General features: G+C 35.0%; 1 pseudogene; it reads left to right on the top strand.

Moving 5' to 3' along the window:
- Positions 1 to 10,716: 10,716 nt before the first annotated feature.
- On the top strand, positions 10,717 to 11,205 carry LOC124830293 (inositol polyphosphate multikinase alpha pseudogene; annotated as a pseudogene).
- Positions 11,206 to 17,039: the final 5,834 nt, after the last annotated feature.

Here is a 17,039-nt window from a genome sequence, read left to right as displayed (position 1 = left end):
CCGACCCGTTGCCATCCCTGATCCAAACATACAAACAAGAAGTGCATGCATATTTCATACTCATCAAATAATCAAACGACGTATCATGTAAACATACCAACGTTCAAAATAATAATCTTAATCAAATTATATAAGCTTCCCTTACCTCTATACATAACCGAACGCTCAACGATGCAGAATAGAGCTTCCCGCTACCAAGGACTTAACGTTCGACAGTCACGTTTTAGGAATACTGAACCAAACAGAAGACCATAAACACTCAGAATTATACGATTCACTCAGGCGACCAGAAATAGAGGTTTGCATGCGAGAGTAAACGAACGTGCTAAAGAGAAAGAAACTCATTGGCTTAGAACCACAAACTGATCGGTTTCAACGAGAACTCTTGAAGCTGGGAGTGTTCAAACGGTGCCTGAGAGGTGATCGGAAGAAGAAAATGTGAGATTTTCTTAGAGAGAAGGTGGAGATTTAGAGAGAAGGAGGAGAAAACGTTTTCAGAAATTTGGAGAAGAAGGAAAACATGGAGAGAAGTGGCACGACATTTGAAATTTGGCATTAAGTACTACCGTCACCCAAAACCGAACGACCACTCTCCTGCAGCCACCTGTTTTCCACTAACTGAAACGCTAACTCTCTCCTTGGCACATGGATCCCACAACTTGGGGTTTTTAGTGGGGTTTTAAGGGGTCTGACATTCCCCTTAACTACAAAAATTTTCGTCCTCGAAAATAAAAACTTACCAGAAAACAGGTGAGGATACAAGTCCTTGATGATATCTTCCAGCTCTAATGTAAAGTCACCCGTCTTCTTGTCCCATACCACTTTAACTAAACGGATGGTTTTACCCCTGAGTTGTTTGGTTCGGGTATCCTCAATGCTGGCAGGCTTCAACTTAACCGAACGATCTTCTTTGATCTGAACGTCTTCCACTTCCAACACGTGAGAGGGATCGGCTATATACTTCCTGAGTTGAGAGACATGGAAGACTGGATGAAGGTTGGATAACTGTGGAGGCAAGGCTATCTCGTACGTAACCTGTCCTATTCGCCTTAAAATCTGATAAGGACCGATAAACTTGGGAGACAACTTCTTAGGCCGAACGACTCTGCCAACGCCCGTAGTTGGATTCAGCCTAAGGAAAATGTGATCTCCTGCAGTGAACTCCAAAGGTCTTATCCTCTTATTGGCGTAAGATTTCTGCCTACTCTGAGACGCTTTCAACCTATCTTGAATCAACTTCACCTTATCGGTCGTCTGCTGAATAACTTCAGGTCCAGTTAACACCACTTCTCCCTCTTGAAACCAACACAGTGGTGTTCGACACTTTCTCCCGTAAAGAGCTTCAAAGGGTGCCATTCTGATATTGGACTGAAAGCTGTTATTATAGATGAATTCAACCAAAGGTAGTACTTCGTCCCAAACACCCAAGTAGTCTAATACGCACGTTCTCAGCAAATCTTCAAGCGTCTGAATGGTTCTTTCAGATTGACCGTCCGTTTGAGGATGATATGCTGAGCTCATCTGTAAACGACTCCCCAATTCTTGCTGAAGCGATTTCTAGAACCAAGAGGTAAATCTGGGGTCTTGGTCTGAGATGATGCTAGATGACACTCCATGCAAACGAACGATCTCTTGGATGTAAAGTTGAGCCAGCTTTATCATAAATATCTTCAAATTGACAACAAGAAAGTGTGCACTCTGTGTCAACCAATCCACTATAACCCAGATTGAATCATGGTTCCTGACCGTACGGGGTAAGTGGGTCACGAAATCCTTAAAGATGGTATCCCACTTCCATTATGGAATTTCCAATGGCTGTAGCAAACCGCCGTTGGAAACGACGTATCATGTAAACATACCAACGTTCAAAACAAGAATCTTAATCAAATTATATAAGCTTTCCTTACCTCTATACGTAACCGAACGTTCAACGATGCATAATAGAGCTTCCCACTACCAAGAACTTAACGTTCGACAGTCACGTTTTAGGAATACCGAACCAAACAGAAGACCAGAAATACTCAAAATTATACGATTCACTCAGGCGACCAGAAATAGAGGTTTGCATGCGAGAGTAAACGAACGTGCTAAAGAGAAAGAAACTCATCAGCTTAGAACCACAAACCGATCGGTTTAAACGAAAACTCTTGAAGTCGGGAGTGTTCAAATGGTGCCTGAGAGGTGATCGGAAGAAGAAAAGGTGAGATTTTCTTAGAGAGATGGTGGAGATTTTAGAGAGAAGGAGGAGAAAACGTTTTCAGAAATTTGGAGAAGAAGGAAAACATGGAGAGAAGTGGCACGACATTTGAAATTTGGCATTAAGTACTGCCGTCACCCAAAACCGAACGGTCACTCTCCTGCAGTCACCTGTTTTCCACTAATTGAAACGCTCACTCTCTCCTTGACACATGGATCCCACTACTTGGGATTTTTAGTGGGTTTTTAAGGGGTCTGACAGTCTATTAATATAAAAAAAATTATTATAGGGAAATAGGCTACAATTTTAATGTGAATTGTAGCTTACTCCAATCACAATAGGCTATAATTTTGAGTTAAAATGTATCATATAATTATGTATATGTTACAGTTTGATATTTAAGCATAGTCTATATGATATTTTTATTTTCTTTTTTAAAAATAGAAAAACCACACATTTGTTTTTATTTTCCTTTTCAATTATACATGAACAAGTGTAGTGATGTAAATATTCATGGTTTAGGAAAAAAATCACATACTAAGTTCCATCAGCTCCTGTAGTGTAGACGCGTGCATAGTGATGTAAATAAATACCTATTGAGGTTTAGGAAAAGAAAGAATAATCAAACTTGTATTTGTCTCATCAACTCCATTGTTGTAAACACAATGTGTAATGATGTAAATAATAAATGCCTATGAGGTTTAGGAAAAAGAAGAATACTCAAACTTGTATCAGTCCATTAGTTTAAGTATTGTAGGCATAACTTGTAGTGATGTAAATAATAAATATCTTTGAGATTTAGGAAAAGGAAGAATACTCAAACTTGTATCTGTCTCATCAACTCCAATATTGTCTACACAATGTGTAGTAATGTAAATAATAAATACCTCTGAGGTTTAGGAAAAGGAAGAATACTCAAACTTGTATGAGTCCCATATGTTAAGAATCCAAGTGTAAGTCTAAGTTCCACATTGGATAGAAATGAGAAAGTAGAACACTATATAAAGATGAAAGACTCATTAATCCATTGTCTTAAGGTTTTGGGTAGAGAGTGATGCCAATCCCTTATATGGTTGGGCTCAAATGTTTTTGGTGTTTGTGTCTCCCAATGAACCTCCCCCTCGATAGACCCAACAGTGGTATCAGAGCCGAGATTTATGAGCCTTTTATACAATATTGGTGTTTATTTGAGTTCTAATTAATGGTCGCATATAAGTATTGGACATTATCATATTTCATCATTAAGTAAAAACTCATAGGGTGACAACTTTTTTTTCCTATCTAAAAATTTGTCCTTTGTTTTTGTAAGGACTATGGATAACATCATGTTATTGAAGTGTTTTAGTGTTTAACCCCTTGCCAAGGCCATAATAATTAAGGTAGCTGGTGGAAGTAGTCTACATTTAAAGTGGAAACAAACTAATTCCCTTTAATTAGCTAACAATGAGGTACATACTATATATTCCATATTGTATTAGTTTAAGATACTTTCTTAATTGATTGATTATTTAATTATCATGAGATTTTCTCACAGTTTATCAGAAAAAAAATGTACATATGTTTTTGTCATAGTTTCTCATGAACCAAGGTTCAAGAGGTATTTCAGAACAGGTCCGACATGTGGTGATAAGTCATTGTGTCGAAGATGTATGACATCATTTTAGGGTACACAACCCTCAAACCTTGAGCCAACACTAAAAAGACCGAATAAGAATAACAAAACTAATATGAGATTTAGTCCTCAATTGAGAGGGCACACTTACAAACCAGTAATCTGTCATTTGTTCTCTACAACCAGATTAATTTAATTGTTAATGTTTTTTTTTTATTTGTCTTGCTTTTGGGGAGTGTTGGAGAAGGAAGTTTTCAGACTTTATGAGCAGAAGCTAGAAGTCAAAAAGGATGTAGGACATTGATAACTCTTTTAGGGCTTGATTGATTTTTTTTTAGCTATATGGTAATCATATTTATTTGCATATTTACCTGCACAAACTTGTAAGTATGACTTCAACATAAATCATATTGCTAAATTAACGTGTGTTTTAAGCCCCTTTTTTAGAGGCCATTATGGAAACACTAGCTTAATGTCCTATATGAAATTTCTGCCATTACCAAATTCAGGAGGATATTTGATTAATGCTATGCAGGCGTGAGATTTATATTGTTTTCAAATTTTATAAATAGTTGTAGTTTGTTAGTAGCTCCGTTACTTTTGGGGTTAAATTGATCTATTTGTTTTGCAATGGTATTATTAATGTATTTGATTATGTCTTTTTATTGGGTTCTTGTGTTGTTTTTTATGCATATCTTAGGTTCTAATGTTGTTTCTTATGGTTATCTTATTGGATCTATCAAGGAAGAAGTTCATGGGAGAGACACAAACACCACTGAGATCTGAGACCAACCTTATAAGGGATTGACACCACTCTCTACCCAAAACCCAAAATCTTAAGGCAATAGGTTAATGGTCTTTCATTTTTATAAGGTGCTCCACTTTCTCACTTTTATCCAATGTAAGACTTAGCCTCACACTTGGATTCCCAACAATCTCCCCCTCAAGGGTGAGTCCCTTCCACATAGGTACACTCTTCCACATAAGTACACTCTCCCTCCAGCGGAAGCATTCCCAACCAACCACAACAACGAGTAGCCTTTCGTACTGTCATTCACTTGCTTACCTGAATACCTTTTCTAGGAAGACTTTCGGTATAGGGACCATTATACTTGTCTGAGCCGGTTACCAAGACAAACCATCAACTCTGATACCACTGCTGGTCTATCAAGGAGGAGGTTCACCGGGGAGACACAAACACCACTGAGATCTCAGTCCAACCATATAAGGGATTAATTAACACCACTTTCTACCCAAAACCTTAAGGCAATGAGTTAATGGGTTAGAGTAATTACCTCTTGTGAATGATATAGATCTTCTGCCATCATCGTTTTGTCTTGATCTAGAAAGTTTCACGAGTTCACTATGCCACAAATGCAGGTTTTGCAACTCGTCCTTGTTCATTATATGCAACACATAGGTTCATGACGTTGGTGTTTGGTCGAGCTCCTTTCAAGCAAATGAGCACATACTCGATAAACCAAGTTCCTACTCTACAGACCAAACGTCACTGGCAGATCGAGATCCTACTTGGCAGACTAAGATCCTATTGCAAGTAAAGAAGGGATATTATCACATCACCTTGAAAAGAAGCAATGCATTTCTTACCATGCCTCTATTAGTGCTCCGAGTTATGCTACATTGTCCGCTCCAGCTTTTGTTCCTATAACTTCTACAAACACTCTTACTCCATAAATGGTACAACATATGATTATGTCAGATTTTTCTACCTTTGGTCTTTCAGGTAATTGTTGGTTGCTACAAAGCAATCAAATATTTCAACAAGTATACCGGATAGTTTGTAGTATAACAAGTGTCATATGCACATGGATTTGACAAAAAACACAATGTATTAACTAGCTTGTCCTTGAATAAAATAGTAAAAAGATTGCATATAAAGTATAAAACATAATTAATCTATGAAAACATAGCTACTTTGGTAGTAAAAATGTGTTGTAAAACAATTTGGATTTGAAAAGGATTGACTTCAGGATGATAAAGACGTATTGAAGCTAGATTTCACCACTTTTTCCCTCTCTTGTAAAGGTTTAGTTATTAGTTATGAAGTTGTAATTAATCATGTCCTAGAAGTTCACTTTGAATGTAACTATAGGTCCATTCCTGGAACCTAGAGCCTAAGATCAGGACTTTAATTATAATCAGCTAGAGCTTTAAATCTATTCCAAGCATCTAAAAGTAGGAGGATAATTGATAGGACCACAACTTGAAACAAATTCCCACTCAATCCCAAGCTAGTGATATAAGATGAGTGATCATAAGTTTCTTTAAGTTCTCTCTCAAGCACTTATCTCTCCAAAACCCTAAAATCGCTAAAAACCCTCTCTAAGGAAAACCTTCAACCACTACCATGACTGCTACACAAAATGTTGCTATCTCAATTGACGAGGTATATGAAGTTGCAACAAGTGTCTCTATTATTCATGTAACTAAATAAAAGCTAGTAAGACTTTATCTTGATCACTGGGTGGATCTTGAAGATCTCATAGCTTATGAATACTATGTTCTCCAAGATGCTCATTGTTGTGGCATCGTGAGGTACTTGGGATACTCTCATTCTGCTAGAGCTAGTGAGACAATTTTGGATAAATGTTGAGATGCATCTCAACAGCCTTGTCTCAAAGGTTATTAGTCAGGAGGTGGTTGCCAACATCGAGGTCATTGTTGACGCAATCGAATGCCCAAGATACGATGATTGTTACTTTGAAGGCTGAGATGAAATGTTTGTTGCAAACAGAACCATATAACATACTCCTTATGATGTAAATTTCAAAAAGGACTATATTAACAGGGAAATACTTTACAAAGACCTATGCCCCTATGCAAAGGTTCTTCAACACGTCTGTTTTAAGAAGTTCCTGCATAAGAACAACGTCAAAGACCATGTGACTGATATGGGTAGATTTGTTATATGCCATATAATGGTTGACCTACCTTTCAATCTACCATATGTAATCTTCATCCATTTCATTCGCTCTAACAAGAACCTGGATAAGGACGTGGTGAACTACTATTTCTCGTCTTCGGTACTCAAACTTATTATCAAGCAAGCAGTCATTGAACACTTGTTATCTCCAAACATCCTTGTTCCTATCAAAAACAATATCTTGATGTTTGATGCCTCTTGTGGACAAAATTTCAATAGCAACAACGTAAGGCATATGCAGTTGGAGGCAAACAAATTTAATAAAGTTCCTCCACTAAACATAAATAGAATCACCAATGCTAGGAAAGACATGTTGACACCTCCTCACAGTTAACTAATAAATTTCTAATAGTAGTTTTTCATATTTCAACTGGCCAAATTGTGTATAAAATCTATACAAAAGTTTAGAGAGGTATGGCTAGGATGTTCATTGTAGAGCGCAAAACAAGAGAGATAGGTATGTTCTGCAAAATGTTGGGTTAGTTATGTCGGTCATATGTGGTGTAAGGTAACGAGGTAAATAAAAGACACACTAGAATGCCCCTAATAGTTATGCCAAATTGGTAGATAAATAGGAATAAGATTCCTTTGCAATCATGATGGTTAATGATGTAGGAATAAGATGTGTTAAACATAATGTTAGGCAGGATATTGATCTATATAAGGGAACTGAACAATAAGTCAGAAGGTTGTATGGTTAAGCTAGATACATTAGGTAGTGACAAAAAACCAAAATTTCTTTTCATGTGCAATGCAGAGCATATAACGAGTCTGCATAATTGTAGATAGATATGAAGGAATCTTATTAGTTTCATATTCCAACTTATTTTACACTAAGATTGTATTAGTTAACATGCAGTGAAAAAATTTAATAGGTGTAGATAAGAATGAAGCTACAAAATTAATGTGTTTCATCATTAGTTATAATTTTGTTGCTGTAGATTTTACCTTTTATCATTCATTTAATCAATGTTTTGTTCCTCAATTGAAGTTGAACTATAATTTGAGTAAAATTGAGCAGTGGATCAAAATAAGGAGGATATGATTTAGTGATTGATTGAAAGGATGACCCTAGATTTAGATGAACTGTGTTGTCTTGGATTCAACTAAATAATGTTTAAACATGGAAAAAAGGTAACAACAACACTTGCAGAATTTTGAAGAAAAAAGAATTGAGAGAAGGTTGAAGTATTTTGGTTTATGGATTAAATGTTTTGAATTTTTGTTATTTAACATCACTATGTTTTTCATTGTGGAGATCAAATGGTGAAAAGAATGACTTGAAAGTAAAGATCACTTTGGCAGAGCATACCACAATTTTTCTAAAATTAATTAGTTTCTCTTGTAGGTTCTGTTTTCCTTTTATGTAATATGGGGATACCATGGTCACCATAAGCTTCAAAAGTTTTCTTCCATTATCAGATACGACCAAAATAACCCACAACATCTACTTATCTACCCAATTTGATGTTTCATTTAGCATTCCCTTGACCATATATAACAGTATCAACAAGAGAATAATAATGCAAAACAATAATTTGTGCCTCTATGTGTATAAATGAAGTGTGAATACACATTGCTTCCTAGCCATGATTACACATTGCTTTTAGTCATCTTTCTGACACAACTTTTTTCTAATAAACTATGTTGTCATATTCTTTCATCACTTTTTGATAAAAATCCAATATCTAAGTTTGTACTAGAAATAATTTTGAACTAGAAATAGACCTTACATTTAAGTTTGTAAACTTGGTAAAGGCTCTACTTTGAAAGAATGAATCACAAACAATGCATAGCCAATTAGAGTGCATAAATTGAATGAGTAAAATGACATATAATTTCAATTCATGGAAGACATATTACCCATCTTCGTACTCACAGATTACAACTTCAACATTTCAAAGCTAAGGTAAAAAAAATATTATACTTCATTCAGTTGGCTATTCATTAACTATATTAAGAAGAGATTAAGTTATTGGCAAAAGAAGTTGTTGCCTACCTGAGAGAGTAATTATGAAACAAAAGCCCTTACTTCAAAAGGGGAATGAAAACGCAGCTACACTTGCAGCATCAGCCACATCTACCTTGGTTAGCTCCTACCTCAACTCCTATGGAGCTTTCTTTGAAGCGGGTCAAATCACTGCTTAACCGGAACAAACACTGAGGGAATCGATTTCAATCGGTGAAAAATGAAGGAAAAGGTAAAACAATCGATCAAAAGGTGAGAAGATGAAACCCTAGCAGTTGAGGGTGAAAGATGCATGTGAGAGGCTGAGAGGTAAAGGAAAGTGTTTACCGCTTAAACTGTGGTTCAACGAGATGATGGAGAGGCAGCGAGAGCCTTCGATGATGGAGACGAGAGAAACACTCTCGTGAGGCTACGCGAATGAGAAATATGGTGGATGAACGACAGAACGAGAGTGAATGGTTGAGTAAACAGAAAATGATGAAGAGTGAAGAAGATAGGAAGAGAGGAAGAATGGTTCAATGGTTATGGTGTATTACGACGAATGAGAGTGAGGAAGAGAGGGAGGGAAGAGAAATTAGGGGAGAACGTGAGATAGTGAGAGGGAAATGAGAAAATTAGAGAGAGAGATATATATTATGATTGGTTTCTAAAAATCAGTCATAATACATTAAAAAAATTTCAACCTTAAGACAGATGTCCATAATTCCGTAATAATAAGTTTTGAACTTATTTACAAGTTTGTCATCGTGTTTCATATTATGACTGGTGTCCATAACTACGTAATAATATGTTTTAAACTTATTTATAAGTTTTCCACCGCGTTTCATATTATGAGTAATGTACAAAACTACGTCATAATATGTCTAACTTTTATTATATTTTTTGCCACGAATCAACCTATTATGATTGGTGGTTTTCACCCTTCATAATAGGTCGTCATAGTATGTTATTTTTTCACTAGTGAACAAATGATCATTTAGACAGTAACATATATGAATCCAATTGAGGAGGGGAGCACCATGTATTATTATTAACCAATAAACAAACTGCCATTTGAACAATATTTAGTAAAATTTCAAACATAAAAGAAAATTGAAAGATGTTATTTCTTTATACTAATGTGTCCAAACATTAATATAATTGGGATGCTGTTGTAGACTTGTGAATAAAAAAAAGGTTTAATGTCTCTGTAGGTCCTTATTTTCGCCCAGAATCTCAATTAAGTCCCCTTTCTTTTTGCCGTCTCAATTGGGTCCTCATTTTTGTAAAATTGTAGCAATTAAAGGCCTGCCGTCAAATTGGACAAACGGCCATTTAATTGTGCGTTACGTGGCATGGGCAGTGTTTTCACTAATCACACGTGGAATTAAAAAAGAGTTTTGTATTAAAAAATATGAGGTTAAATCAGCTTTAGGAAAATGGCATAGTGGGAAAACTCATTACGATTCCCACTTCAGTAATTGGTCTTCCCCTCTCCTTCTCACACACAACCAGAGTGGCGGTGGCGCTTCGGGAGGCGGAGTGTGAAGCTTCTCCTCAAGTGAGTCCTGCGCGGTCTCAACGTGGTGCGTCCATGTGACGCGTTGGCCGCGGAAGGCGTCGTGGACGGTGTGATTCGGGGGGACGGCGAAGGAGATGCGGTTCGAGGAAGGCGAGCGAGAGAGCGTTAGTCGGCGGCACACAGCGCCGGGGGCGTGGTTTGCGGCATTGAGGTAGAGGTACACGTGGCGGTAGAGGTCGTTGAGGTCGACGCCTAAGTAGTCGTTGAACTCTGGAATCTCGAAATAGGAATATGGAGAAAGCAGATCTTGCAGAGATTCGTATAAGGAATGGAGCAATGAGAGAAGCTGGGATGGGAGAACGTTTTGGAGCACGGTGAGTAACCCTAACATAGACCACATTTGTGATAATATCTCCATTTTTGTGTGATTTAGTGTTTTTTTGATTGGGACTTGAGAAGAGGTGGAAAATTGGAAATTGGAAAATGGTTTTAAATGGTGGATAATATCTCTGGCCCCCACACCCACCTTCTCCTCCAGGACCTCATCGCCCCCTACACTAAACCCTCCGTCATGGACGTCAAAATCGGCTCCCGAACCTGGCACCTCGGTCACTCCGAAGACTACATCACCAAATGCCTCAACAAAGACATAACCACCTCAACCATTCCCCTCGGCTTCCGACTCACCGGCGTCAAGGACTCCCTCTCCTCCTGGGAACCTTCCAGAACCTTCCTCCAGACTCTCTCCGCCGAGGGCGTCGCCCTGGTCCTCTGTAAATTCGTCTCCTCCTCCAACTCTGACGATTCACGTTTCGACCCCGATCGCGACTTTGCGGCAGAGGTTTTCGACGTCGTCTTGGAACAGTTGGTGGAGCTGAAGGAGTGGTTTGAGGTTCAGATTTTGTATCATTTATTTTCTGGTGTTCTGTTTTTGTGTTCTGTTCTGGTGTATGAGAAGGAGAAGGGGAACAACAATGAATGATTGAAGTGGGAATCATAATGAGTTTTCCCACTATGCCCTTTCCCTAAAGTTGATTTAACCTCATACTTTTTAATACAAAACTCTTTTTTAATTCCACCTGTGATTACTGAAAACACTGCCCATGCCACATAACGAACAATTAAACGGTCGTTTGTCCAATTTGACGGTAGGCCTTTAATTGCTACAATTTTACAAAAATGATAACCCAATTGAGACGGTAAAAAGAAAGGGGACTTAATTGAGATTCCGGGCCAAAATAAGGACTTACGGAGACATTAAACCTAAAAAAAATTAGAGGGGATTGAATTTCACCCTAATCTTCCTTCATTGCACACCTCATTTTTTCAATTTCTTTTATTGTTCATCTCACCACATGATATTACAATTACATATGGTGACATGATTTTTGAAACAAACAAATCTATGATAATTTTTTAAACAAATACACGCTTGACATGTTTTTGAGACAAAAACATGACTCTTGTAGCTTAGCATAAAAATGAGTGTTTGTTGATGTTTATTTAGTACTACCAAAATGAGAGATTGAGCATAATGTATAGCTACAAAATTTAAAGGTTTAGGTTATCTGAATAGAGGTTATAATCTTTTACTAATTTATCTCTGTTAGCAAAAAGAAATAAACATGATTTGACTTTCTTTCTCTTTGCTTAAGGTCACCCATGTACTAGTTTGGACAAATTAAAATAAAATTTCGAAAAAGAAATATTTATCACAAGCTAACCCAGTCTTAATCCGTATGCTTTTTCGGACCTAACAGGCCAAACTTAACAGACAAATTTTTGAGCTTAATTTGTCTCTACTTGTTTCTTAGTCGTCACAGTGAACCGTTTTAAGAACCCTATTATTGGTGAGAACAGTAAAGTAGTCTTTGGTACAAAATGTTGCTCTATTCATAAAGAAATTATAGTTCATGGAATGAGAAGCATTGATTAAGGTGAATGTAATATGGTTATGGAGTACGGAAATAAACTGTAATTGATTTTATCAATATATTTATAAATAATTATAAATTTTTAATCAAGTATTAATAATGAATGAGCATTAAATATAATAATGACAAATTATTAAAATAAGACATAATTAAAAACATGAAAATGAATGAAATAATTTTGAAATCAATTTTTAAAAGTAGTGAGACAAAATACTCTCTCCCAAATAATTCTTCTAAGTGAACACACCCTAAAAGTAAATTTTAATCTATAACCACATTATTTTATTATGCATTATTATATCAATTTTATAACCATTTAAAAAAAAGGAAATTTTTTTGTTATTATTATTATTGTTATTATTATTATTGTTATTATTATAATTATTATAGATATGTAAATATCTTGTAATATATTTCTGTTAAATCTGCATGTATTTCTATTTACAAATTTTTAGATCAACTTATGTTGTTTTTATTTTGTACGAGATTATATTTTTTGTTTACATTTTACTTTAAAAACCGTGCATATATGTTACATTTTAATATAAGATATAATTCAAAACTTTAATGATAAATTTCAATCATATAACTATTATTTTATTGCATCAGTAATAAATTATTATGTCAATTTTATAATTTAACACATTGATATCCAAATATTATTTCTTTAATATTAATATTTATCATTCTAAAAGAAAAAACCCTGTGTGAATCAATAATTACTTATTAAAGACTCAAAGTTTACTTTTAAATATAATGATAGTTATATTAATTTTTTAATGAAAATGAAAAAAAATAAAATAAAATACACAATCCATTCATATGCATGGGTCTCAAACTACAATATTTTAAGTTTAACTTCAGTTTTGTCCAATTCCACATAGCCAATAACTTTTTAATATTTATTATGTTTTAAATTTTATGCATCTCTACATGTACTTTATTTAAAAATGTTATCATCAACTGGTTCGTGTATTTATTTTTTACATGATTATATTGAACAATATATCTCTATTTTACTTTAATATAATATATAACTCAAAAATTTATTTATAAATTTTAATTATATAATAATATTATTTTCCTACATATTACTAATAAACTATTATGTCAATTTTATAATTTAAAACATATAAATTCATTCCCAAATATTATCTTTTAATGTTATTATTATTATTATCATTATTAATATTATTATTATTATTAATATAATCTATTATTATTATTATTGTTGATATTATTAGTTATATTTTATATGGCTTTAACATAAAGTAATTAATATTCATATAGTATTATTTATTTTTAAGTATTTTTTTATAAAGTAAAATATTTATGATTAAATGTGAGACCCAGAAAAATTTACTCTGCAAATTATCTGTCACATCACCATTAATACACACGTCACGTCACTGCTCAGGGTAATTAAAAACCCACTTTGCACCACATGCACACACGCCACCTGTCGCGGGAGAAGCTTCCAGTTCAGAATTTGGTGTGCAGGTGTCAACTTGGGAGACGTTCGTTCGAACGAGCGTGAGTTTAACAAAACTGGATTTTTGAAAATCTCTCTCACCTGCACCACTCATCTTCTTCCTCAGAACCCAACCTCTCCTTTTCTTCCGTTTCTCTCTAAAAACCTCCCAACTTCTCTCTACTGTAAATCTCACGTCTCTTCTCCGATCAACTTGCAGCACCGTAGGAACGTTCACCCAACTGCAAGCTACCAACTGGACCGAACAGTTTCAAAGACTGAAACTGGTAAGTCTCCTTCAGAAGCTTGTCCTTAGGTTTCTGGAAAAAAACTAGGGTTGTAGTTGCATGCAAGTAGGTAGTCTAAGTGTTCTGTTTTTCTGTGGTTAGAATTGTTTTGGAAGAGTCAAGAACATAAGCGTAGTTGGACGAAGCCACTTTTGCATCTAGGACAAGTTTGGTTGTCAATCCGTGTAAGGGAAGCTTATATGTTTAATTTATACTTGAATGTGGTATGATCTGATTTGGATGTATGCATGTTGATGATTGAAATGTATGTATGCAGTATGAAATGCGAATGTGTGTTGTATGATGATTGAGATGTATGATCATGAACATGAATGCTTATGGTGTATGAAGTAAATCTGGATGATGATATTGAATATGAAGTAAATGGAATGAATGTTATAAAGTTTATAAAGTGAAAATCATATGAATTATAAAGTATAAGTTTAAATGTTGGAAATCTGAAATCTGTTATGGTTGAAAAATCTGAAACGTAAATCACCTTATATGATAAATTACGCTCGTTACCGTACGGTCTTATACCGTTCGGTTTTCCCTGAAAATAACTTAGAATGGAATTCTTTCATCTGGGAAGAACTCCGCTTGAGAGCGAGCGTCCCCAATTAAATGTCTGAGCGTTCGGTTCAGCTCAGTTGTATATAAATACATTACACTTTAAAAGAGGTAACGTTCGGTCTTATACCGAACGTTCGTTCTAAACAATGCTCGGTCTTAAACCAAGCGTTCGTCCTAAATAGCGCTTGGTGTTAAACCAAGCGTTCGTCCTAAATAGCGCTTGGTGTTAAACCAAGCGTTCGTCCTAAAGAGCGCTCGGACTTATTCTAAGCGTTCGTCATGATTGATTCTAGGTCATCTACCTAAGGGTTCGTTTTAAATGAAGTGTTCGGTCTTAGATTGAACGCTCGTCCTTACCTTTGATTCCTTAACGAATGTAAATAGCGTTCGTTCAAATATTACAGTATTCATCCTCTTACGTTCGTTCAAATACTGGCATCGGTTCTTTATATATATATATATATATTTCTACAAAGAAAATTCTAAGTATTATTGACCATCCTTGGTACATTGAATCTGGTCCAAGATCTTCTTTATTATGAAAATTTTCTAAGTATCATTATGCCTTCAATATAGTCAGTTCATTTAACTGACCAAACAAAGAGTCACGGTCGTCCATCCAGCATTTTATTTGGACGTTCGTCCTAATTCTTCAAAGGACTGAACGTTCGTACTTTTATGCTCTTAAAGTTAAAGATGAAATTGATGATAAATCATAAGAAATTACAGTGTGAACACTATATGGAGTGATTCTACGATTATGGAATTTGAACGAGCGTTCCATGGAGGAACGTCTCTTATATATATTTGAATATTAAATTTGGTAAAGTATGACTGTGGATAAGCTACGCCAGGCTTGGTCCATCCTGATATTCTGTGACACTCATCTTCACGTAGAGGGGAGTAGTTCATGTGTGGGAATGGCAGGAGGTCCTTAGTCCATAAGTTAACATAGGCGATGTAAGAACGGACTAACCTCGAGTGGCAGCTGATTAGGTATATCTCGGCTACTACACTACTCGGGTGCGAGGACGCTTGTAGCTACACGGTTTCATACAGTCCGGACGGTCGTCTTATATATATATACAATGTTACATGATGTTATATGTTAAACTATGTGATTGTGTGGAATGATATGTTCATTGTATGTGTTGATGTATATCTTAAATTATATAAGCTTACCCTTTCGTTTTCCTTGTGTTGTCTACTGTCTATGTACGTTCGTCCTGTATTGCAATGATCATCCGTGTGGATGTGAGCAGAAGGCGAGGCCACTCTGGAAGACGTTATTGAAGAGGAGAATTTGGTCGAGGTGGAAGTAAAAGCCGAGCCTTAGAACGTTCGTTATGATAGGATTGTAAATGTTAGATTTCATTTTGACGTTCGGTTAAATATTTTGTAAAACCGTTCGTTCTAGACTTTCCTTATTTCCGTTTCGTAAATGGTATTTTCTGTATATAAGTCGTTCGGCTTTGGAACCTTAATCCAGTTTTGTAAAGACTGCACAGTTTTACTGTTTTAATGTAATTAATTCTGATTATGGTAATTACTGTATTTTGGGATGTTACATTAAATATTTATTTTCATATTATCAAAATATTTATTTAAATATTATATTTATAAATTCAAATACTAATAATAATTAAATATAATTATATAAATAAATTCATATTTAAATATAATAACTATGTTAATTTTCTTAATACAAATTAAAAAAAATAATAGAGTGGTGGTATATGCAATTCTAGAATTAAATAAAAAAATGAATTAAAAGCAAGTTAAATTCTAAAGTATTTTAAATAATAGAGTGGTGGTATATGTAATTTTTTGTTTTAGTAATTTTATTTGTCAATAATAAATCTTTTAGAATAGAAGGATGTGACACAGAAACGAAATAAGTGCTCTTTATATTCCATTAAAATCGAGGTTTTCTTTTATAAAATAATAATCCCTCAAAAGTTTATTTTATGATATTCTTTTGGGGTTAGCACGTGAAAAAAATATCTATTTTAAATTTAATGTTTCTGAAGTTAAAATGAAAAAAAAATCTTCATTTTGTTCTTTTTATAGACCTTGTGTTGATTTTGAACATTATTAGAAGACAGAACTTAACCCATCGGGAGGACCGCATAATTTATAATATACATTTATTTATTAGTATTAAATTTAAACAATGCGTCATCAGATTCCCGTAGTTAAAAAATTGAAAGGTAGAAGATCTTGATCTAACACATGTGAAAATAGAAAAGAAAATGTTATTATAATGCTAGGTAAGAAGGGAGTTTTTCTTTTGCATCCTTTTACGGATGAATGGAATCTAATATTTACGATGATTCAGTGAGTGGATTGTGATTCAAAATCATGTTCGTTTTAACGAATAAGCAGCTGTTGATAAAGATGGATTTGCGAGATCAAGGGTTTATTCCATCTTCACTAAAGTTATGGGATTTGCGCGGATCAGGAGTGAAATACATCTTTTGTCTCCTTTCTTGACAAAGCCATTATAATTAATTGAATTGCATGCAACGTATGGAATCGAATCTAGGGAGGC

The sequence above is a fragment of the Vigna umbellata genome, chromosome 2 (assembly GCF_029865625.1).
Source record: "Vigna umbellata cultivar VRB3 chromosome 2, Vumbellata_1.0, whole genome shotgun sequence".
In the NCBI taxonomy this organism is placed as follows: Eukaryota; Viridiplantae; Streptophyta; class Magnoliopsida; order Fabales; family Fabaceae; genus Vigna; species Vigna umbellata.
The sequence above is the reverse complement of the archived record's forward strand: the minus strand, read 5'-3'. Positions and strand labels throughout refer to the sequence as shown.